Below are 23,341 nucleotides of genomic sequence, written 5' to 3' on the forward strand. Positions count from 1 at the left end.
CAGGCACACACACACCTTCGTACCAGTGATTTTCAAACTAAGGGTCAGGCACTGGGCTGCCTTGCTGTAGGGGGACAAGGTGACCAGCAGTGGTGCTACAGTAGGCTCTCTCCCTGTCCAGGCACTGAAGACACTGCTGTGTCCCAAAAGCAGTCAGAAGCTGGTCCAGCTCCTAGGTGGGGCTGGATGGGGCTCCCTGCAGTGCCTCCACCCTGGGTATAGACCAGCCACTTGTACACTTCTGCCTATGAACCAGACCTGCTGCTGGACACTTCCAGGACACAGTGCAGCCCACCGTGCCAGGACAGGCAGGAAGCCTGCCTTGGCACACCTGCTGCACTGCTAACTGGAAGCTGGCAGAGGAAATCTCATGCCCAAATCCTGAGCACCAACCTCCCCTGCCTCAGCCAAGAGCCTCCCCAAATCCAGAGTCCTCTTCTACTTTCCAAACACCTCATCCCAGTTCAACCCCAGGCCCTGCACCTCAGGTGGAGGCTGCACCCACCCTGAAACCCAGCCCAGAGCTTCTTTGCACACCCTGAACCTCTCTGCCCTGCCCCTCAGCCTGGAACCCCCCTATTATATTCCAAAACCCTCATCCTACCCCACACCAGAGCTTGCACACCCAGATGGAGCCTTCTCCCCCATCCTCCCCCCCCCCCCCAATCCTGGCCCTATCCCATAGCCCTCATTCTAGTCAAAAGATATAATTATGATGGGTCAGGATATCAACAATTTTCTTCAACTAGGTTGTGAGGAAAAAAGTTTGAAAACTACTGTTCATACCTTTAAAAAGAGAGAGTGTAACCAATAGTAAGCCACACAATCACAGAAAAGTTTCTTCCAAGATCAAATTTGGGAAAGCTGGAAGAATTTAGCTTAAATACTATGAACCACATTATTAAAGCTAACTTTAATTGGACTCTAGTACTGGAAGTTTTCACCCAACCCTTATGCACAGCAAGATCTTACACTACAGAAAGATCCATTAAACAGCTGCCTGTCATCAAGTGAATTTATGCCCCAAATTTAAGACTTATAGCAAGTACGTTTCTCAAAAAGTATGATTAGTAGAAATGCCTGTATGTCTGTCATTTTTCTTCTTTAAATTCTAATAGAAATATTTTGGTATAGTTTTTAGTGTTTCTCTATAGTATTTACAAAGCAAACGCTGTGGTATTGTGCAAGTGCAAGTGAATCAGAAGGTAACACTGGTCAGAAGGTATCGACTGGTCAAAAAATCTCAGCGGAGTAGCCATGGTCTATAACTTTAAAAACAACAAGCAGCCATGTGGCACCTTAGAGACTAACAAAAATATGTACAGTATTGTGATGTATACTATCATGAGCTTTTGTGGGCATCTGAAGAAGTAGGTTTTGCCCATGAAAGCTCGTGATACTATATATATTTTTGTTAATCTCTAAAGTGCCACAGGACTACTTGTTTTTATAGACTGGTCGGTTGTTTTGTTTATTGCAACAGTCTAATTTAAGAGAAGTTTGAAGCATAAACATTACATGATACAAAATTAAGGGAGATTTTAGAATCCACAATGTTTTATTAACTAGGATAATTACATTTGTTTTGTAAAATTATGTTCACCTGAAATATGTATTTAACTTGAATCTCTCTAATACGGTTTGATATCTTTTTATCTATTTTTGAACTAAAGAAAAAAAATCACATTTCAAGGAAGAAAATGCCTTACTTAAAAAAGTTGCTAAAGTGTTCATCAAGGAAAATTTAAACTCCCATAAATGCATTCTTTCCCTTGGGCATTCAGATTCTACCGCCTCTCTTTTATAGAACCTTGCATGAAACGTTGACTGTGAGAATATTTGTTGTTTTTACACAACTTCATGAAATCTTCAGCAGACCAATGAATAACATTTTTTACCCAGGAAAAGTAAGGGCAAGATTTCTAATGATCTTCTATTTGCATCTCACTAGAGGTTGAGCTATTATTACGTCTAATATTTGTGGCTTGAGGATATATGCTCGCAGGCCTAGGCCTAGGCCTGGCTAACAACACATATTCAAGTAAAAGGCAAAAAGATTTAACCTTCATCTTTTTAAAGCTATGTAAAAGTAGATATTCAGCAGTCAAATGGGCTTCTATTTTTATTTTGTTTTAACTATACTTACATATGTGCATTTTAATACTGCTTCTGGATAGTGCTGAGCATTGTTGACTCTTACTGAATTTCAGTAGGTCTGGAGGATGCTCAGCATCTCAGTGTCAGAATCCTAACACACGGTCTGAAGAACGGCTAGATTGTTTCAAGAATCACATAAGATATATGATTCCAGAAACCCACTCTTCCTGCACTGCAATATTAACTTCTGGAAGTCAATATGCAACTGAGAGGACAGCCATAATTCAGTTTTGTTTACCGATTTCAACTTCTACTACTGTTTAATATTTTAGTTTGAAAAGGTAAAACAGCATGCCAGATTATCAATTACTCTGGACACAACACAAACACTTGGCAAGCATGAAGTGCATCAAGCTACCCACAATCTCACAAATGCCTTTTGAAAGGAGGAAACACACGAGTAAATATTCAGATTAATGAAGCAGCATGTAATGGAGACTTCGTTTTAAGTGCTCCTGTACTTTGCTGTTTATACATATGGGTGAGTCTCACACACTAAAGTACAGAATGTACTGTCATTTTATTTCCCTATAGCGGTGGTGGCAATGTTTGGAGAAGTCCTTGAAAAGAGCAAATGTACTTTAACTACAACATGCTGCCTACTGCAGCATGTACCATAACAGATCAGTATTGAGAAGATACTTATAAAAAAAGCATCCCCAAAAAGTACCCCTATTTTTTCCCTACACTTATACATCAACAAGCTGCTTAATAGCCTGCTGACCAACTAATCTTCCTGTATGATTTTATGCTATATTATAATGCATGCTTGTTCCTCTCACCCCCCAAAACCGCACAGCTTTGAATTATAGCATCCTTTGCAAAGATGTTATACCATTATTCATAAATTATGCATTTGGGTGCTTGTTTTTTTTAAAAAAATCCCTTCCCTTCAAGACATACAATCCTTCAGTACCACGACAGAGTGCAAACATCTATACAAACACTTAGAAATTAAAATCAACTAGGCAATGCAGCCACTTCATTAATGTGTTTCTAATTATAACCTATTTCTCAAATCCATTTTGTGGGGTGAAGAGGACTTGGAAAAACCATAGGATCTAATCAAATTCTACCAGAATAGTCAGCATCTTTCCTTAAAGAGAGACTTAAAACTCCAATACTACCCAAAGCATCCCTCCTCTCCTAGTAACGTCTCCCCTCACCCCAGCCAACAAAAAGAAAAGAAAAAATTAAATACTGCCCTCTCACACTAATGGATGCTTTACTCCTTGTTACACAAAACACTTCCTTATCTAGATCCCCAAATAACTACAATTTGAAATTAAGAAAAAGACAGCACAGGTCATCCTGTTATTTGATAAGTATCAGAGGAGTAACGGCGCTAGTCTGTATCTGCAAAAACAATGAGCAGTTCTGTGGCACTTTAAAGAGTAATAGATTTATTTGAGCATAAGCTTTCATGGTTTTTGTGAATATCACGGTTAAAATCTAATGTGTGTACAGTATTATATTAAAATCTGTTTTCTGAATGCTCACTGAATTAGCAAAATAGGGCAGAAGAAATGAATCAATAAAGTAACTGTAGCAAAATCTCAAAGGAATGCTGTTAGGGAAAAGAGGAGAAAAAGTCCAGGATGTGTTTTCCCCATATTAGAGAATAGATTAAAATACCGCTCATAACTATTGGTTAAGCATTAGCAGAGTACAGAGCACTGCACAGAACAATGCATTGGTATGTACAACAGGACAATTATTTTATCAAATGCAGGAGTTCTTCTTAGGGTAGGGTGGAAGGAAGGAAGACATATCCCTAGAGAAGAGGAACGTGGTGTGAAGAGGGAAAAAACCCACTACCAAAGGGGCAGAGGGAAAAGGAATAGTCTCCGTGCTGTTTCTAGGGCAGGAGTAATTCCCCAGGGAGGATAGGGATTCAGGACTAAGTTCTATTCCCTTGGCGAGAATAGGTGATTCAGATGGGAAGGAGAGGTGGGGAGAAATCCCCTGGAATGGTGAGAGGATTGTATCCCTATGCTGAGGGACAAGCAGGAGTATGAGGAAGGTTGTGATAAGTCTGTGAGCCTGCTGTGGATTGGGAGAAGGGTAGATGGGGACTGAGCCTCTGTGGGAGCTGGATGAATCTCCTCTAGGGAGTAAAATAGGAAGAAAGCATCAGGCTGGGGGGGCTAGTACCCCCTAGAGAGAGAAACACCAGGGAATAGGTGTGAGGTGGCTGCCCTTCTGAGGCTGGGAGGAGGCAAGACTGCTGAACAGGGTGAGCAGGGGAGGGATGACTGTCTATTGAGCAGCACTAGGAAGGTGACTCCCTCCTTTGGGATGGGGATGACTCTCTGGTGGCAGGTGTAGAGTGTGGGGGAAGCCCCTGCAACTAATGGGCTAAGGAACAAGTCTCCCTTGAAAAGAAAGCGAGTAATTCTTCAGGAGAGAAGATGAAAGGCAGTCTCACGAGGGGGTGCAGGACGGGATGCAAGCCCCAGGGGAGGTAGGCTAGGGTTAGGGGTAGGTGTGGATTCTGGGTTGGGTGAAAGTGAGGTGAACACTAGTGGGGTAGGTAGGGTGGGGTGAGAGTCCCGGGGGGGTGGTCCTAGCCGTAGGTGGGGTGACTCTCGAATGGGGCGAGCCCTGGGGAAGGATGAATCGGTGGGAGAATAGGATGGAGTGAGATAAGCAGGGTGAGTGGAGAGCTAGGTTGGGAAGAAGGGGGGCTGATTTGGGAGGTACAAAATCAAAGTTCAGTGGGGTGAGGGAGTGACTCTAGGGCTCAGGTAGTGAGTCCCAGGTGAGGGCGACTCTGGGGGCATGGAGGAGGTGGGGTGAGGGGGGCAGTGGCCTGTCGAGAAGTGGGCGGGGAAGATTGGGGTGAAGAGAGCGAGAGGGGAGACTGGGGTGAGCCCCTGGGAAGAATGACTGGGGATATCAACAGGGAGAGGGGAGACTGGGGCGCTAGCTTGGGGAGAAGCGGGGGGGAGGGGGAATGATGCCGGGACGCTGTCAGGTGGGGGTCACTGCCGGGAGGGGGGGGTGCTAGAGGTGAGGGGGGGCTGAGGGGGAATGACTGGGGGGGGCTGCCGGGGGGGGCGCTAGAGGTGAGGGGGGGCTGAGGGGGAATGACTGGGGAGGGCTGCCGGGGGGGGGGGGGGGGCGCTAGAGGTGAGGGGGGGCTGAGGGGGAATGACTGGGGGGGCTGGCGGGGGGGGCGCTAGAGGTGGGGGGGGCTGAGGGGGAATGACTGGGGGGCTGGCGGGGGGGGCGCTAGAGGTGGGGGGGGCTGAGGGGGAATGACTGGGGGGGGCTGCCGGGGGGGCGCTAGAGGTGAGGGGGGGCTGAGGGGGAATGACTGGGGGGGGCTGCCGGGGGGGGGGCGCTAGAGGTGGGGGGGGCTGAGGGGGAATGACTGGGGGGGCTGCCGGGGGGGGGGCGCTAGAGGTGGGGGGGGCTGAGGGGGAATGACTGGGGGGGCTGCCGGGGGGGGGGGGCGCTAGAGGTGAGGGGGGGCTGAGGGGGAATGACTGGGGGGGCTGGCGGGGGAGGGAGTTGCTCGGGGGAGGCTGGGGCGAAGGGAACGGGGGGGTGACCCGGCGGGCCGGGGGTTCCAATGGGGCGGGGGCAGCGGGCGGGGAGGCTGAGGGGAGCCCGGCGGGCGCGCGGCGGGCGGTTACCTGCGGGCGGCTCCCCGGGGCCTAGCGGCGCGGGCCGGCGCGGCGGCAGGAAGTGATTCCAGCGGCTCCTCACATGGACTCTCCCTGACCTCGCCCAGCAGCGCCGAGCGCCACGGGCCGATCCCCCCCCCCGGGCCCTGCCGCGCCCCCGGCTCCCTGCGGGGCGCTGCCTCCCCCCGACCGGGGCTCGCTACCCTCGGCCCGGCATCGCCCGCCCCAGCTGCGGTGTCACGCCATGGGCAGGCGCTCCCCGCCCCGTCACGCGTGCACCCCATGGAGGCACCGGCGGGGGGGGGGTAGCCCGGGGAGGGCGTGCACCCCATGGAGGCACCGGCGGGGGGGCAGCCGGGGGGGCGTGCACCCCATGGAGGCACCGGCGAGGGAGTAGCCCGGGGGGGCGTGCACCCCATGGAGGCACCGGCGAGGGAGTAGCCCGGGGGGGCGTGCACCCCATGGAGGCACCGGCGGGGGGGGGTAGCCCGGGGGGGCGTGCACCCCATGGAGGCACCGGCGGGGGGGGGTAGCCCGGGGGGAGCGTGCACCCCATGGAGGCACCGGCGGGGTTTGGCCTTGACACGCACCGCTCCTCATTTTCGGGGGGGGGGGGGTGGTGAGCGATGCATCCCTCGACTTCCCGGGATTCCCTCGGCGCGTGGGGGCTGCTCAGGGTGGGGCACCCGCTGCAGAGCTGCACCCCCCTCTGCAAGCCCGTCGGGCGGGGAACTCGCCACTGACCTGCCGCCGGCTTTCCCACTCCCTGCCCCTCTCTAAAGTGGGCCCGGAGGGGGCACAGCGTGCTGGTGATTGCATGCCTTCATGAGACTGCCTTTCAATTGGGGTGGGTGGAAACCTGCGAAGTTTTCAAAAAGCGGCAGGGGAGCCACTCCCCATAACCATCAGCGAAGAAACCTCCTAATCCAAAGTAAAATCCCCACTCAAAACTCTGCTTTTAGTATGCCTCTAGACACGGCCAGTTAGGCTGTTGCTGTGCTGAGAGTATACCACCAATACTGTCTCATTGTTTCCCCCGTCTGTATCCATTTGTTTTCCCTTGTCTTTTACTTAGATTGGCAACTCCTTGCGTTTTTTTATTCTGTTTGTAACAACAGCATTTTCACAGAATCTTATAAATCAGAAATGGAAAAATACCAGAAAGCTCAGCAAGTTGATTCCCCAAGCCAGTACTTCAGTGTTTCCATGGCACATGCTTAAGTATTCTCTACAGTCCAGTTTTAAATATCCCCAGGTTATAAAGCTTCTACCACTTGGAAGATTGGACTAATGATTCTGTTTGGAAATGCATTCCCTTACAGCAGGCTTGAATTTTCCTTTCTTCAAGTTCATGACACCGCTCCTAGCTCTACCCCTTGCACTTCACATAACAGTGAGGATTTTTGCTGACTGAGGATTTGGGTTTGTTTTTTTAAAATCCAAAATAATATTCTGAACCAAACGATGGAAATGTTCTTGCTTTTATATTCTGTACTTAAAACATCACTTCAGTAGGGCTCCAGTCCTGCAAATGCTTTAAGAAGGCTATGTCTACACTTACATTTTGTTGATCAAGTGCTTGTTATTCACAGGTGCTTAACCCCTTCCCAAACAATAAAGTTTTGCTGCAGCAAGTTACACTGCAAATGCTGCTTTGTTGGCAGGAGTGACAAAGAGAAACTCTATCATTGGGGATGGAAGTATTTTGTCTGCAAAAATACCAACAAACAGCATTTACACACAGGGACTTTTAGCAGCAGGGCTGTGTTGACACAGACTTGTTGCTAAAAACTGCATAGTGTAGGCATACCCTCTATGGATCACGTGCATAAATGTTTGTGATATCAGGCCTAATTAATATTTTTTTCTTTATTTAAAATAATCCTGAATCTTTTCATCTAAAAGCATGAAATCTTGCTGACATCACAAGATTTCTGTCTTCCTTCAGAAAAAAGAGAAATTTCGTTCAAAATATTAATTTCAAGGAAGAACTAAAGAATCACCAAAGGCATGGGAATACTTCACGTTATAAGAACATTCCCTTTATTAACTTGTCCAGATGAAGATGAACTGTTAAAACTCAATTATAATCTGACGGCTAAAACAAAATTACAAAATCTAAAAAAAAAAAAACCCCTAAAAAACTAACCCACCCCCAACCTGTCATGTTTACAATACCTAAAAAGAACATTTTCTATGTAACTTTGTTTTAGCCTCATATTTTGAAAAAAAATTACTTGTCCAAGGTCCCTATCAGTGTAATCCAAGCAAAATAATGTTTCCTTCTACTCTCCAGGCTATATCTATCTACTGGTTGTCTCCTGTCTTATACTTAGGTTGTCAGCTCTTTGAGGAAGACACTGTCTTTTAGTTCTGTGTTTGTACAGTGCCTAGCACAGCACTTCCTAGATGCTACTGCACAACTGGTAAATTGCAACAATAAAGTGCATTCACATTACCCCATGCTGTTGAAGGCAATGGGATCACTCAGGTGAGTGAATTCAGCAGAATTTGACTCGGTAATGATGCTATAGAAAAAAATCTATAATCTATACTTATACATAGCTCTTATGTACACAGCTTCCCCATTAAATCTACAGCATCTCTGAATGTAATTATTGAGTCTGAATGAACATCTGGCCACTATGCACTTTATTCATTTACACCCAATGAGCCAATTCCAACCATGTGATTTCGAGCATGTATCAGTCTTATTTTTATCTTTAATTGCAGATTGGCACTTACTACTAGTTGGTGTTTATTCTCTGGATTAAAAAATGAAATAAGGAAATGAGGGATCCCTTATCCCTCATGAAATAAGGGATCTTTCTGAAAAGGCTTTATTTTTGGAAAGATCAGCGTCTAGACTGGCGCTTTTCTCCGACAAAGCTCCGTGCTGGAAAAAAGCGGCAGCCATTTTTATGCTAATGAAGCACGGGAGATTTAAATCCCCGCTTCATTAGCAATTGCGATACGTCTAATTTACATCCCTTTTCCGAAAAAGGGATGTAGTCTAGACATAGCCAATATGTTTATCTTTGCTCACTTGAGAGGGTACTACTCACTTGCATGTTTTGCAAGAACAGGACCTTTGTTAGTTCTGTTGACTGACATCAGTAAGGGTCACTCACAATTTGCAAGATTTGCTCTCTATTAGGGTGCATCTAGACAGCACCCTTCTGTGGGAATAAGCTACACAATTTACACTAGGCAAGGTGCATAACTTATTCCGGATCTAAATTGAAAGAGCGCCAAATTTCAAAATAAGGCACTATTCCGACAAATCCCTTAACCCTCATGGAACGAGGGTTACAGAGACATCACAATAGCGTGCCCGCTATAATGGGAAATAGCAGGCGCTTTTAAAGACATGGTGTTGCTATTTTGGGATATTTCCAGTATCCCAAAAGAGCAACGCAATCTAGAGGTACAGTTTGGTAAGTAACCCTAAATCACATTGTGAAATAACTCTGAAGCCATTAAAAAGAGGGAGATCTGCATGATGTAAGATACTCTGTAACATGCATAGAGTGCCTTCCAGTGGAGACAAGCTTAGTACAGAGGAAAGACCCTTTCTTAGTCACAGAATTCCTATTCCTATTAAGGTGAATGGTAGTTTTGCCACTAATGAAGTCCTGATTGATAAGTTGTCTTCAAATTCTTAATGTCGACATTTCAATTTCAAGGGAAGATGCACCCCACAAAGTAGAGCAAAATCTGAAGAGTTATAGCAATAAAACCCATTGGGAAGTCAATTGTCTATTGGGCCAGACAAGGTGTAAATCAGTATAGAATTTAGCATAGTGAATACTGCCACCAGATATGGGATGTGCTAATCCTACAAGTCAGCTATAATTTTATCATTCTATAAGATTTACCTAGACATAAGTGTCTTTTAAATGTTACATACGTAAGCAAAATTCCCCCGGACATGGGAATGCTTCAGACTAGCCCACAGTAAGGCCATGTCTACACTACAAAATTATGTGAAATCAGCATACAGCCATCACACTTATTAAATCACTTGTGTACGCAGCTCCTTGTGTTAGCTGTGTGTCTTCCCCTGGTGCACTGGTTTCAATTGCCCGGTCAGCATGGGGCATTGTGGGACAGCTCCAGAAAGCCAGTAATAAGTGACATAAGCAATGCAGTGTCTACACTGACACTGTGTCGCCCTAATCACATCAACCATGGGCAGCACATGAACCAGCCCGCGCCCAACACCAAGACGGCAGGCAGGGTTCAGCCACCCCGACTCCAGAGCACGGGGTAAGTGGACCGTGCCTAGCCCCGGTCCCCCAGCTCTGAAGAACAGGAAAGACAAGTGGCCCATGGCCCCAGCCCTGGAGTGCCGGGAAGGTGGATGGTGTGTTGTCCCAACCCTCTACCCTCCCGCCTTGAGGGAAGTTGGGCAGTGCATGGCCACAGCCACAGCCCCTGCAGTGCTGGGAAGGCAGACAGCAGGCAACACATGGCCCCTGTCCCCACAGCATGTGGGGAAGGCGAGTTGCCCACCGCCCCCAGCCTCTCCAGCTCTGGCCACAGCACAGGGGGACTAAGAGCTGCAGTGATGGTAGGCACGGGGAGCCCTGGTAGGGTAGACTGTGGATGGGGCCATGACTGGCTGTTTAGGGAGGCACAGCCCCTCCCAGTCTATGCAATCCGCTGCCCATGACATCAGCCATGACTCTATGGAGGTGGTGTGACTAAACCTGCATAGAAAGGCACTTATGTCGAGTGGGCGCCTAAGTCAACATACCTGCGTAGCATAGACCAGGCCTGAAATACAGCAGCGTTAATTGCTCACAAAATATTTGTAAGGAAGACAGAGGTTACACATCGTGGGGGAAATCCTGGCCCTACTGAAGTCAATGGAAGTTTGTCACTGACTTCAGCAGAACCAGAATTTAACTCCACATTTTAACATACAGGCCGTCTTCGCTATATGTCCAAGATACATTCAAAAAACTTTGGTCTTATAGTGAAACAACTTAAAGCGGGGAATTTTTTTCTTGTGTCTGACTTCCATTTGCGCAAATTGGGGGGGGGCGGGGAGGAGTTGCGTGACTTAAGAGCAGGGAATGGGAGGACTTATAATGCATCAGTTCCTACAACGTCAGTAACTTCTGCGAGGAATGGATGTATACCGGAGCAACTTAGCAGGGATACCCTGTATTCAGATTTGCTTCCCAATGTTACTAAACTGAAAGACTGTGTCTAGACTGGCAAGTTTTTCCGCAAAAGCAGCCACTTTTGCAGAAAAACTTGCCAGCTGTCTACACTGGCTGCTTGATTTTGCGCAAAAGCACTGACTTCCTACTGTCTGAAATCAGTACTTCTTGCGCAAATACTATGCTGCTCCTGTTTGGGCAAAAGCCCTTTTCCAGAAACGCTTTTGCGCAAAAGGGCCAGTGTAGACAGCTGAAAACTATTGCGCAAAAAAGCCCCGATGGCGAAAATGGCATCTTGTGCAAAACCGCATCTAGATTGGCACAGACACTTTTCCGCAAAAAGTGCTTTTGGCGTCCGTGCCAATCTAGACGTAGCCAAAGAAGTTTAAGACCAATGAGCTTTCTTGTGCGAATAATGTGAACGGATTTCGGCCAACTGTGTTACGTTTTCAGAGTTCCAAATGTAAATACATTGTAAATAAAGTATAATCCTTCCTCCTAACCTATTCTGCATATGAGATCATATTTCGGCATTTTTTAACCTGGAAGTTTCTTTCTCATTTTTAAATCTTTACAGTTTTGATTCTACTTTAAAAACTGCAGAAAAAATATTTTTAAATCAACATTTGATGTTTCATAAGTGATTTGGGCTAAGGATTTCATTAACACCTATCACTTTAGTGTCAGACAAGGATAAACACACTTTCTTTGGCATACGAGATAAAACTTGCTGTTTTGTTTTTGTTTTTCCAAAAAGGTACCTGGAAACATGCTACAGAATCTTGTTCTTAGATAAGCCAATTAGTGGAATGTTCCTTTTGTGCGCTGCCTTCAAAACGTAATATTTTGTCTTTCTGTAGTACATTCCATCCAAGGATCTCAGTGTGATGAATACATTAATATTATTATTAATGTAGTCATACAATATCCCTGTGAGGTTGGTATTATTTCCATTTTACGGATGAAGAAACTGAGGCACCAATGACTAATTCATCTGCCTTTTACCCTTGCAGAGAAGCTGAGCTTAACACAAAGAGAGTTGTCCAGGGATGTAAGGGGATAAATTTTTGAGACGTTTCCACTGGAGGAGGGTGTGGATCAATTGCAAGTGAAGCCACACATCTGCAGATCACCAGTCCTGCTCACTTCGGGGGCTGGGCGGGGGTCATACAGGAATCCCTTACAGAGCTATGGTATGGCAAAAAGGAGGTATGGTCTATGGCAGTGTTTCTTAAGCTGTGTGGTATGCCGCAGAGAATAGAGTTCAAAATGGCTGCCCTTAGAGGGGCAGGTGACTTCCCCCCAGCCCCCCCAACAAAAAACCTTGGTGTTATTCATAAAAAAAAATATTGTTTGGTGTTCCTCGGTCTTAAAAAGTTTAAGAAACAGCGGTCTACGGTATAAGGGATGCACAACTGCCACCCCTTTGCTCCCAAGCAATAGAGCAGGGGGTCTCAAACCTCATTGCACCACAAAATTTACTACTCGACCCCAGGAGGGTGCGAGTGAAGTCTGAGCCTGCCTAAGCCCTGCCGCCCCAGGAAGCAAAGCCATATTCCGAGTCTCACTGCCCCAGGCAGGGGGCCTAAAACCTGAGTCCCACCACCTAGGGCTGAACGGCTCAAGCTTCAGCTCCAGGCCTCAGCAAGTCTAAGCCATCCTTGGCAACCCCGTTAAAACAGGGTTGTGACCCACTTTGGGGTCCTGACCCACAGTCAGTGTCATTCCTGGGGGGTGAAGGGTCTGGGACAATCCCCCCTCCACTCCAGGCCCTCCCCCTGCTCCACCCCCACTCCCAAACCTCACTCTTGCCCCTGCCCTGTTCCTACTCCCCCCCCCCTTCCTATTCTGGCTTCAGTCCCCCCCCCCCCACTTCCATTGCACCCCTTACCCAAATTCCCCTCACCTGAGCATTGTGACCCCAGGGATTACTGGGAGACCTGGCACTGGCAGCAGGGGCCAGGCCCCTCCCCTCAGCCTGTTCTACTCCCCCGAGTAGGGCTCCCAGCTGCGGTGCTTGGGGGCCTGGAGCAAGTTGGAGCCAGGTTGCTCCACTTCCCATCGCCGTGATGAAGTGGAGCGACCCAGCTGGGAGTTTGCAGAGTGGAGTGGGCAGAGGCTGGGTCGCGCCACTTCCTGCAACTCCCCCTGGCACTGGTGAGTCTTGGGGTGGGTCTGACCCCTGATGTCAGCACCAGCCCCCCAGTAAACCCTCAGGCAGCCCTAGGCCATGAGAGGCCCCCAAAGCATGGGGCCCAGAGCAGCTGCCCTGAGCCATCCAATGGATGGGATGGATCTGCCCACAGTTTGAGAAGCACTGCAATAGAGCTACATCAGTCCCCTGCCTCGTACCTTTGAGCCGTAGAGCAATGCAAATGATGCATTTGAATACGGCTAACTGTAACTGCGCACATCTCGGAACAGGGAATGTAGATCAGACTTCCTGAATGTGAGACTCTTTCCTGGGAAGCAGCGACACAGAGAAAAATTTGGGGGTTGTGATGGATAGTCAGTGACCATGAGCTCACAGCGGGAGGCTGTGGCCAAAAGTGCAAATGTGATCCTGGAATGCAAAAACGGGAACCCCACGTGAGAAAAGAGAGGTTATTTTACTTCTATATTTGGCATCAATGCAACTGCTGCTGGAATACTGGCTCCAGTTCTGGAGTCCACAATCCAAAAAGGATGTTGATAACGTGGAGTTCATAGAAGAGCCATGAGCGTGATGAATGGATTGAACAGGCTGCCTTTTAGTGACGGACTCAAAGGGTATGTCTACACTGCAGTTACACACTGGTAGTCCATGCCAGCTGAACGAGGCTTGAGAGCCAGCAGGTCTGGTACCGCCCCCTCCCTCCCCCCCGGCACCTCACCAGTGCTAGAGCCCAAGCTGCATCTGAGCCCAGAAATCCTCACTGCAATTCAATAGTCCCACAACCTAAGCCTGAATCAGCCATCATGAGCCAGCCACGGGCTTTTAATTGCAGTGTAGACATACCCAAAGAACTCAAACTTGATTACAATTTATAAGTATCCACATGGGAAACAAATCTAAATTATAAAAGGAGAAGTGTCCGTCACCTCCACGCTCTAAGTCCTAACCTGATGCCCTGCCAGCACTGCTTCCGGCCAGCCTTAACTTTGGTTCAGGGTCCACTCAGTGTGGACATGCTAGTTCGAATTAGCAAAATGCTAATTCGAACTAGTTTTTAGGTCTAGATGCACTAGTTCGAATTAGCTTAGTTCGAATTAACTAATTCGAATTAAGTTAGTTCGAATTAGTGCTGTAGCGTAGACATACCCTGACTTTCAGAGATACTGAGCTCCTTCTTACATTGGCTTGAAACAAAGCTGTGGGCACTCACAGCCACGTCTCCACTGACTGGAGGATCAACAGTCTGGCAATCGATCTTCCGGGGTTCAATTGAACAGGTCTACTAGAGACCTGCTAAATCAAATGCTGAGGGTGTCCATATCAATCATGAGCGAGTTTCTCCTGTTGACCTCCCACTGTGGGGCAGCCCCAGAAAATCAAAGCAAGGTATGTTGACTCCAGCTATGCAATTCACGTAGCTGGACTTGTGTATATTGCATCTATTTTCTACACCAACATAGACCGGGCCAGAGATAATAAAGCCCTAGGCCAGATTTTCAGAAAAGCTCAAAAAGGCATCAAAACAATTAGCTGAGGTTTCAACAGAGCTCAGCATCCACTGAAAATCTGGCCACCGTGTCACAATAGGCGCTGATAGGAGCCGAGCACTCTTGAAAATCTGGTTCATTTAGGGACCTTTGCCAGCCTGGCCCCAACTGTAGGAACTGATCAGCTGAACATATAGTCCTGCAGGACTTGCCCAAGGTTTCACAGCGGTCGACTGTCTAGGAACATAAACCAGCACTCCTGATTCTCAGTCCTGTGCCTAAACAAAAACAGACATTTTCTTTCCCTTCAAATCTGAAAACTTAAATATTATTTTATGGCTGAGAAAGAAACATTTCTTAAGTACTATCTGATATTTCAGAATGGTTCCAGGGCTGGAGAAAACATGTTTATTTACTGCTGTGCTGAACTTAACACAAAAGATTAATTCAGAGACTAGAGGAAACAAAATAGGCAACACTTCTACAACATCCACAATGTGGTCCAGGGCTAATGAAAAATATTTTCTTTCTTTCTTGGTTGCCGTTTTTGTGTCTTCATTTTTAATCTAGCATTTCAAACTGAGCAGCAGCTTGAGGGCTGAAAAAGTCCTTTGATAAAATACCCAATGTTTAGCTTTTCCACTGTAAAAATGTAACTTTTCTCATCTGAACAGTAGTTTTGTGAAACAAAAGAAATAATCTTGCAATGTTACACCATCCATTATTAACCCCTTTGTGGGTAACAACTCACTGCAAACCATTACGAAGTTCTGTGTTCCTCCCCCAAGTTATCAGTAGTCTTGAATACATTAAGATGCGTTTTACATCTTGCTTTTTAGTTTTATTTCTGAAAAGAATATAAAGTTGGTAAATGGAAGAACTATGTTTCTAGACAGTGGTCTAGATAGATTGTGTAGCCTGTAAAAAAGCAAAGAGAAAGTACATTACAAAAATTATAACCAAATTAAAATTCTCACAGTCACTGCTCGCAACAAACATTATCTCTCTGCTATATATTTGAGAGAGTTTGTGCATCTGTCTCTGTGTGTCCATCCTTCCATGAGTCCGTTGTGCAAGAACTCCTCCTAAACGATAAGAGCTAGGATCACCAAATTTGCTTTGCAGCTCCCTCTTATAACATAAAACAAGGTTAGGGTCTGGTTGTGCCACGACAATGGGATGTACAAGGAACGTGATTGTTTCCCATCAAACGGAAAGGGAGGGGTGTGATAGCAGGGAGAGTTATACCTTGGCATAGAATGACCACAGTGGGGCAAGCAAGCTCCCCAGCCCAGAGGAGCAGCTAGTGACCAAGCCATGTGGCTCTCTACTGTCCCAGGGCGGCCCCAGGGCGAAATCAGTGGGTGGGCTGCATGGCAATTGCTACCTTAGACCGTCCCCAGGGACCAGTTGCTCCTCTCTTCCCCTAAGGCCCCCTCCATCCTGAGCCCCCTCACACCTTCAACCCGCTGCCCTGAGCCCTCACCCCCTGCTCTAACTCCTGCATCCCCTGCCCTAAGCCCCTCCTCACCCCCCAAACCCTGACTCCTGCATCCCTCACACCCCCAGCCTCCTTCCCTGAGCTTCCCATATCCCCAAACCCCTAACTGGACTCCTGCACCCCAAGGACAGAGTTTCAGGAAGGTGGGGGGGGGCAGCAGCCGTGAGCTCTGGGACATGGCTTGCTTTTCATCCCCACTCCCTGACAGTCCAGTGAATGAACGGAAAGCACTTGCATTCTGTGTATGCCTCTCTCACACCTGGCTAGCGAGCTCCCTTTCACCAGCCAGGCGTGAGACACATGCATGGAATGCAAGCGCTTTTCCCTCACTCCCTGATAGTCCAGAGAACGGGATGAAAAGTAAGCCACGTCCCAGAGCTCACAACTGTCCCCCACTTTCCTGAAACTCCGCTCTTGCTGCATCCCTTACACTTCCAGCCCCCTGCCCTGAAGGACACGAACAACACTGGGTAAGTCTTTTAGTATATATATTAATTCTATTGGCCTCTTCAGCAAGATTCATTACAGGGGTAACTCGACTGACTTCCATACAACTTCACCGGGGATTAGCTTGGAACAGAGTGCAGCCAAGTGACATTTCAAAGCAATACTAACCACAGTACGAATTCCCAAAGAGATGGACTCTGCCTCAGAGTTTGGCCTTGGATCTGAATGTTGTCAAATGCCAGTGTATTCTGGAGCTGGGGTTTGTTTCAGTACATTATATATTTGTATTCCCTATGAGCCAAGACTCCATTGTGCCAGGCTCTGTCCAAACAGAGCAAAAAGGCAGTCCATGTCCCAAGGATCTTACAAGGTAAGTATATAGAGACCAGCTGTGAAGTTCAGATCTAGAAAAGTTTTGGCTATCTTGGCCTCAATAATAGTTATCCCCATGGTCAGTGCAATAGTGTAAGTTCATCTAAACTCTAAAGCATAATTTGTGTTTTGCTAAAGCATATGTTCCAGAAAGGCAGCCAGTCTTGATACGAAGGCTCCAACACTTCTCTTGGTACTTTGTCGCACTGGCTAATCACTCTCACTGTTAAAAGGGTAGGCCCTGTTTCTACTCTGAATTTGTACCTCTTTGGCTTTCAGGTCCTTAGTCTACTTTTCTCAGCTAAATCAAAGAGCCCTTTAGTACATAGTAATTTCTTCCTGGGAAGGTACTGTGATCAAGCCACTCTCTAGTCACAGCCAACGGTTCACCGCAATACTTTTTGCCTTCTCTCATTCGTGGCACCGGGAATGTGTCTAAAAAGATCAGCTGGACTTCCCTCTTCATCAGCTTTCTTCCAGGATCCCTGTAATCTTCTAGAATCTGTATTGTTCCGTTGTGATGTTGTTTGTTCCAATGTCTATCATTGCCAATGGAGACTTGCCAGACAGCTTCATAAGCCTACTCAGTCTTACTGTAAAAGACCACGTTTTGCTCCAGGGAGACAGAACATTCTCTTGTCGTCTTTGTGCCCTTTGCCAAATTCTCTGTCCACTCTCCTTGTCAACCAATGACAGTTACTTCCCTTCATCAGATGGTTGAATTACCTCTTTTGGCAGCTACTTGCTCCATGTTGCACAGATGCTCGTCAGGAGTGCCCCTTGTTGCTTTCTCTCTGTTCCTCCAGAGACAGTTTCCTTAGTAGTTGACTTTTGAGTATTAAGTAACATCTACCTGGGTTGAGTGCCTCCTGGCTCCCTTCAGTCAGGGTGATGCATTATGAAGTATCTTGACACAGAAGCTACTTGACACGGAGCTCAGTTGTGAGAGAGAATGTACAGATTCTGACAAAGTGAGTTAACAATTGCTCTGAGCAGAGGAAAGATACCAGAGAGAGCACTGCCCTCAGCATGGGGACAGCTAATGCATCCATCTGTGAGGGAAATGTGCCATTCATAGCTGATAATAGTGCCTGGTATTTTTAGCACTTTTCAAGCATGAATCTCCAAAAAAAGTAAGTATTGTTCCTATCGTTCATAGAATACTAGGACTGGAAGGGATCTTGAGAGGTCATCGAGTCCAGTCCCCTGTCCCCATGGCAGGACCAAATACTATCTAGACCATCCCTGATAGACATGTATCTAACCTACTCTTAAATATCTCCAGAGATGGAGATACCACAATCTCCCTAGGCAATTTATTCCAGTGTTTAACCACCCTAACAGCTAGGAACTTTTTCCTAATGTCCAACCTAAACCTCCCTTGCTGCGGTTTAAGCCCATTGCTTCTTGTCCTATCCTCAGAGGTCAAGATGAACACGTTTTCTCCCTCCTCCTCATGACACTCTTTTAGATACCTGAAAACGGCTCTCATGTCCCCCCTCCGTCTTCTCTTTTCCAAACCCAATTCTTTCAGTCTTCCTTCATAGGTCATGTTCTCTAGACCTTTCATCATTCTTGTTGCTCTTCTCTGGACCGAATTCATGGCGTGAAGGAAGAGGGAACTGAGGCACAGAGGTTAAATGCCTTACCCACAAGCTCCACAGTGATCACTTATCAGCTAGTCTTTTACCTCTTCCCTATCAAACCATCTTAGGATATGTTCATTTCACTTCCCACTCTGAAATTTCATTCTCTTCCCATTAAGGAGACTTTCTAACAAGGATGCCACAGGGCAAGCTTTAACCCTGCTGTGGTGAATCGGTCTTGGGTCACAGAAAGTCTAGTTCCAGTGCAGAAATGTTTTTGGTGGGGGTGTTTTGGTCAGCTTTTCAGAATTCTCCCAAGGGGTCCCAGATTCAGAATTGGCATAATGAGGTTATCGCAGTTCTTTGAATCAAGCCATGACCTTGAAAAAAGAATGGCCAAATTAGGTCAGACCAATGGTCCACCTAGCCCATATTCGGTCTTCTGACAGTGGCCAATGCAAGGTGCCCCACAGGAGAAGAACAGAACAGATAATCATCAAGTGATTCCCTCCCCTGTCATCCATTCCCAGCTTCTGGAAAACAGAGGCTAGGGACACTCTTGTGGAAATAACCACCATTTCAATAGACTTGTAACGTGAGTAACTGCTATTGTCAGATGCAATCAGGCACAATAGGACACTAAACGGAGTATATGCTGTATTTTTTTAAAAAAGCAGATCATTTCCTGTGAAGGCCTGAAAGTCAAAATCATTGCTAATGTTTGGACAATACTCAGTCAAAATTCCCACAGAATGCAATGGACATTTTTATGTAAGGAGACCTTTATTTGCAGTCTCCAATTTTTTTAATGTCATTTACAACAGCAAAGAAGATACAAATATCTTTCATGATGTAGATTTTGGTGCAAAAGCCCTACCAAATCTAATCTTTTGGTACAGTCCAGCTAATTAGTACTAAATATGAAAATGGAAAGCACCAAGAGTCAAATTCTACCATCTCTGTTTTTTAAGTAACACCTTATTCCATGCAAATCCCTATTGATTCCAATAAAACTACTCACAAAATAAGATACTAACCAACATGATTATGGGGAATAGACTCTGTTCCAATACTTAATGAATAGTATTAATTGTTAATGAGCTAAGCCCTTAAGTCTTTGCAATAGAAACATATGAGGCTCAGCGCATGTCTACATGAGTTTAATTCACTTATCCTTTATTAAACTGGTGCAAAAAGGAAGTCTATCTGTTCTTATTTTGTTTTACATCAAGTTGACTAGGAACAGATTAATGGAAGTGCAATAAACCACAATAAAACTGTGTTCACAGAGAGATTTGCCCTGGTTTAATTAAACTGGTGCACACTTGAGTTTAGACAAGACCCTAGTTAATGTTTGTAAAGTGCTTTGAGATCCTTGGATAAAAACTACTGTAGAAAGGCAGTGGAAATAAATATGTTGCCCATCTCAGATGAGATGGAAACGTGAGGTTAATCTGGGTGACTTTATTCAGTCAGCAAAATGAATAATGATGGCAGGGTGGTTTTATTTTTAAGTTGTTTATTACGTAATTTGATGCAGGCTTTGAAACAAACAAAATCCCTAAGGAAAGATGTTCATTTTGATTATGCTAATTCACATTACAATGACCAGGCAATGATTCTCATCAATTTCAGCTTCTGCTGCATTAGGTTGTAATTCAGATCATACATTTCAAAGAATGTGGGGATTTTGAGAAGCAGATATGTAGCATTACTTGGGCATGTAATTGGGCAATGTCTTAATCTCTGTTTCCCACCAGCTAAGGTAGGACTTTTACTAGGGGGTTTTAGGCATTGACCGAGATCAGAATATTTATCAGTTTCTTAAATCGCAACTTAAAAAAACCCAAACACTTAATGGTTCTTCTATTACACCCTATTATCATTGATACACTAAGAACCCTTGAGAAGCAAGCACTGTTCTAAGCTTTTTCCGACCCGGGGTCTTGGTTCTCCTGTCCCCCAAGAGACCACTTCATAATGGTTAACCAGCTAACTGGTGGGGGCTGGAGTAGCTCCCTATCTGCTGCCGGCAGGGGTCTGTTTCAGCCCTTTGGGGAGCCTGCCATGGATAGGGGCTGCTCTGGTTTTCTGGAGCAGCCTGTGTCCACAGTGGACACCCCTCCTCCCCCACAGGCAGGGGCTACTCCGACTGGGCTGGAGCACCCCTCCCCCCTTTAATCAGTTAACCAATACGTTTAACCGATTAACCAATTAAAGAGAGTTTACATTCCTATTTCATAAGGAGTGCTCAATCTCCCCCTGCTGATTCTTTTCAACTCTTTACCATCCTATGATTTAAATGTTCAGAAACATGATTGCAGAGCGTTATTTGAGGTGGCCGAAGACACCTTTAAAGAGGCAATTAGCTATTGATTTCCCAGAGAGCTGTAAGCTACCCACAGGGTTTTTGAAGAATATATCCCGCCCCCACTCCCATTCAGACTCTCCATCCAGTACTCCTGCACAGTGCTCTTACTGTATCCTTTTGAAACTAGCCCTTCAAACACTATCAACGCCATAGCTGGAGCATCTTCAGCACGAGGGTGTGAATTCTCACCATCTCCAATGCTGGGCAATCATAAATGGGGTTTCTCAAATGTAGCAAGCTCTCCTGCTCGTACGACAAAAGAAACCAGGAGAAGGGGGTGTCAGTGTGGGACTGTGTGCATGCGTGAACCTCAGTGGCAATGTACCTTGATATTCCAGTCTTGCTGACAACAATGCCTACGTGCTCCCAACACACGCTAATGTAAAGTGCCTGAATGGAAGTCGCACACTTCTTTTTTCCACTCTTATCACATAACACGGACTGAAAGAATCAAACCCCGTGTTACCCTTTAACTGTACTGAGCTGCATTAAAAGAACACTGTTCCAAACATCTATCATCTGACGGCTGCCGTAAATCACTGTTGTCAGAAGAATGACACATGCTTTGATTATTTCACTTCCAGAGTAAGTGCTGGAGGTGAAAAGTGGTAACCTTGAGTCCTCTGAAGTGTTGAAGAGGCAAGACTACTTCTTACAATAAACGAAGGGGACACTGTCAGAGCGGAAGGGACCAAGGCAAAGGCGGTCCCAGCTGGATGGCCATAAGATAGACGTCCGCGAGCAGGGAGAAGAAAGCCAGAGTCAGGGCAGTGTCAGAGATCAAAAGCAGCCCCAAGCTGGAATTGGGAGGCAACAGTCAGGATCAGAGTTGGGATAGGGTCAAAGACTAGAGTCCAGAAGCCAGACTGTGGTCTGATGACAAGCCAGAAGTTTGTGCGACTATCCCAACAACTTCCTAGGCTGCCCTTCGGGGTTAAATAATGATCATGGGCCAATCAGAGGGCCACAATCCACTGTCACTCTGGATCCAATGTCCACAATGCTCTCTGGACGCCCTCTTGGTAGCAATGTAGGACTACCAGCTGTCCCGGCCTCTGTAGAGTTGGGTTCCATTCCCACGGATCCTTACACAGGGGTGTAGCGAGTGATACCCAGTAAGTGATGCAAAAGCCTGTAGATTATATACCCCTGCCTCTGTGATTTCCACGCCAATTCATCTGATGAAGTTTGTTTTACCCACGAAAGCTGATGCCCTAATAAACCTGTTAGTTACTAAGATGCCAGATGCCTCTTTGTTTTGACAGATACAGACTAACACAGCCACCTCTCTAAAACTGACTCACTGTGTGACCATAACTAAGTCTCTTGGTCTCTCTGGGCTTCAGTTTAGGCCTCTGTAAAAGTCAGAGAGTAATGCTTGCTATTGTATGGCTTTAATTCGTTAACGAGTCAGATTCAGACCCGATTTAAGCAGGTGCAATTCCATTTACTCCAATGGACACAATTCAAAGAACTACAAACTTCTGTCCATGTTAATTAGTTTCAACAGGGGCTATTGAGCCTATTCTGTACAGGGAGAAGAAATAGTTGTTTAAAAACAAGCATTCTCCCTGGTTCATAAATAGCTGCAGAAAAGCCAGGAAACAGAGGGCCCTCTCACAAATGGTAAAGAATGCCTCCAAGAAACCCAAAAGGAGCTTCTTGTAAGCTGGAATGCTTGTCTCTTTCGCCAACAGAAGTGCTCCAGCACAAGATACTACACCATTCACCTTGTCCGTCCAAAAGAGTAATAAACACACTCAATTCCCACTGACTTTAGGGGAGACTGAGGATGCTCATCAGCACACAAGATGACACCAAATGTCTGTACTTTAGTAGAGAAACCAGTGCAGAGAAATTATCAGGGGGAGAGGAGTGGTGCCTTCCCTATATTTGCATAGTGCTACAGGTAGATGGCTTTCCGCAGGGGCTGGCTCTTGTTCCTGCAGCTCTTTGCGGCTGTGCTCAGAAGCATTAACAAAGACAGTCATATTCATTAAGGAGGCGTTTATGCATGGAGATATCCGAGGAAACTGACAGCGTTACATTGTTTAGTTTAGAAAAACAAACAGTACAATCAATTCACATTCCTGTTCTGTCTGTACTCTGATAAACAATGTATTTTGAAAAAAAAAGCCACATTTAATTAACATTAGGATGCAACACAAACCTTCTAATGTTCAGAAAGTAACAAGGGCCACTGGCCATTTCATTGCTGGTGGTTTTGGTGTTTTTATCCAGTCGTTGTACTCCAAGATCACCTATTGTCCCTTCTGCCTAATTTCTGAAATCACAAGGGTAGGTTGTGCTGTTCACCAAGCACATTGAAATAACACTAGAGGTTCATTGTGTGTAGAAAGAGAGCATGATCTCTAGAGGACTGAACCAAACTCTTGTCTGGTCCCTGGCAGTTAATCTTCATGTAGTTTTAGGAAAGTAATTGGCCTTTCTTCCTCACTTTG

At 46.2% G+C, this 23,341-nt stretch overlaps 1 protein-coding gene across 3 annotated transcripts in view; it reads right to left on the bottom strand.

Annotated features, from left to right (window-relative positions):
* NACC2 (NACC family member 2) overlaps positions 1–23,341 on the bottom strand; it is a 153,259-nt gene that overhangs the window by 99,508 nt on the left and 30,410 nt on the right. Inside the window, exon 1 of one of the 3 annotated variants that reach the window (XM_075905542.2) lies at positions 6,534–6,895. The exons of 1 other annotated variant lie outside the window; for it this stretch is intronic. The gene's annotated coding sequence lies outside the window, so the exon portion shown is untranslated. Of the gene's footprint in view, positions 1–5,798; positions 6,034–6,533; positions 6,896–23,341 lie in introns of those variants that run through there. One more of the 3 variants, XM_075905539.2, reaches the window with a different exon arrangement.

Source organism: Pelodiscus sinensis, chromosome 23, assembly GCF_052426305.1.
Source record: "Pelodiscus sinensis isolate ZL-2025 chromosome 23, ASM5242630v1, whole genome shotgun sequence".
NCBI lineage: Eukaryota > Metazoa > Chordata > Testudines > Trionychidae > Pelodiscus > Pelodiscus sinensis.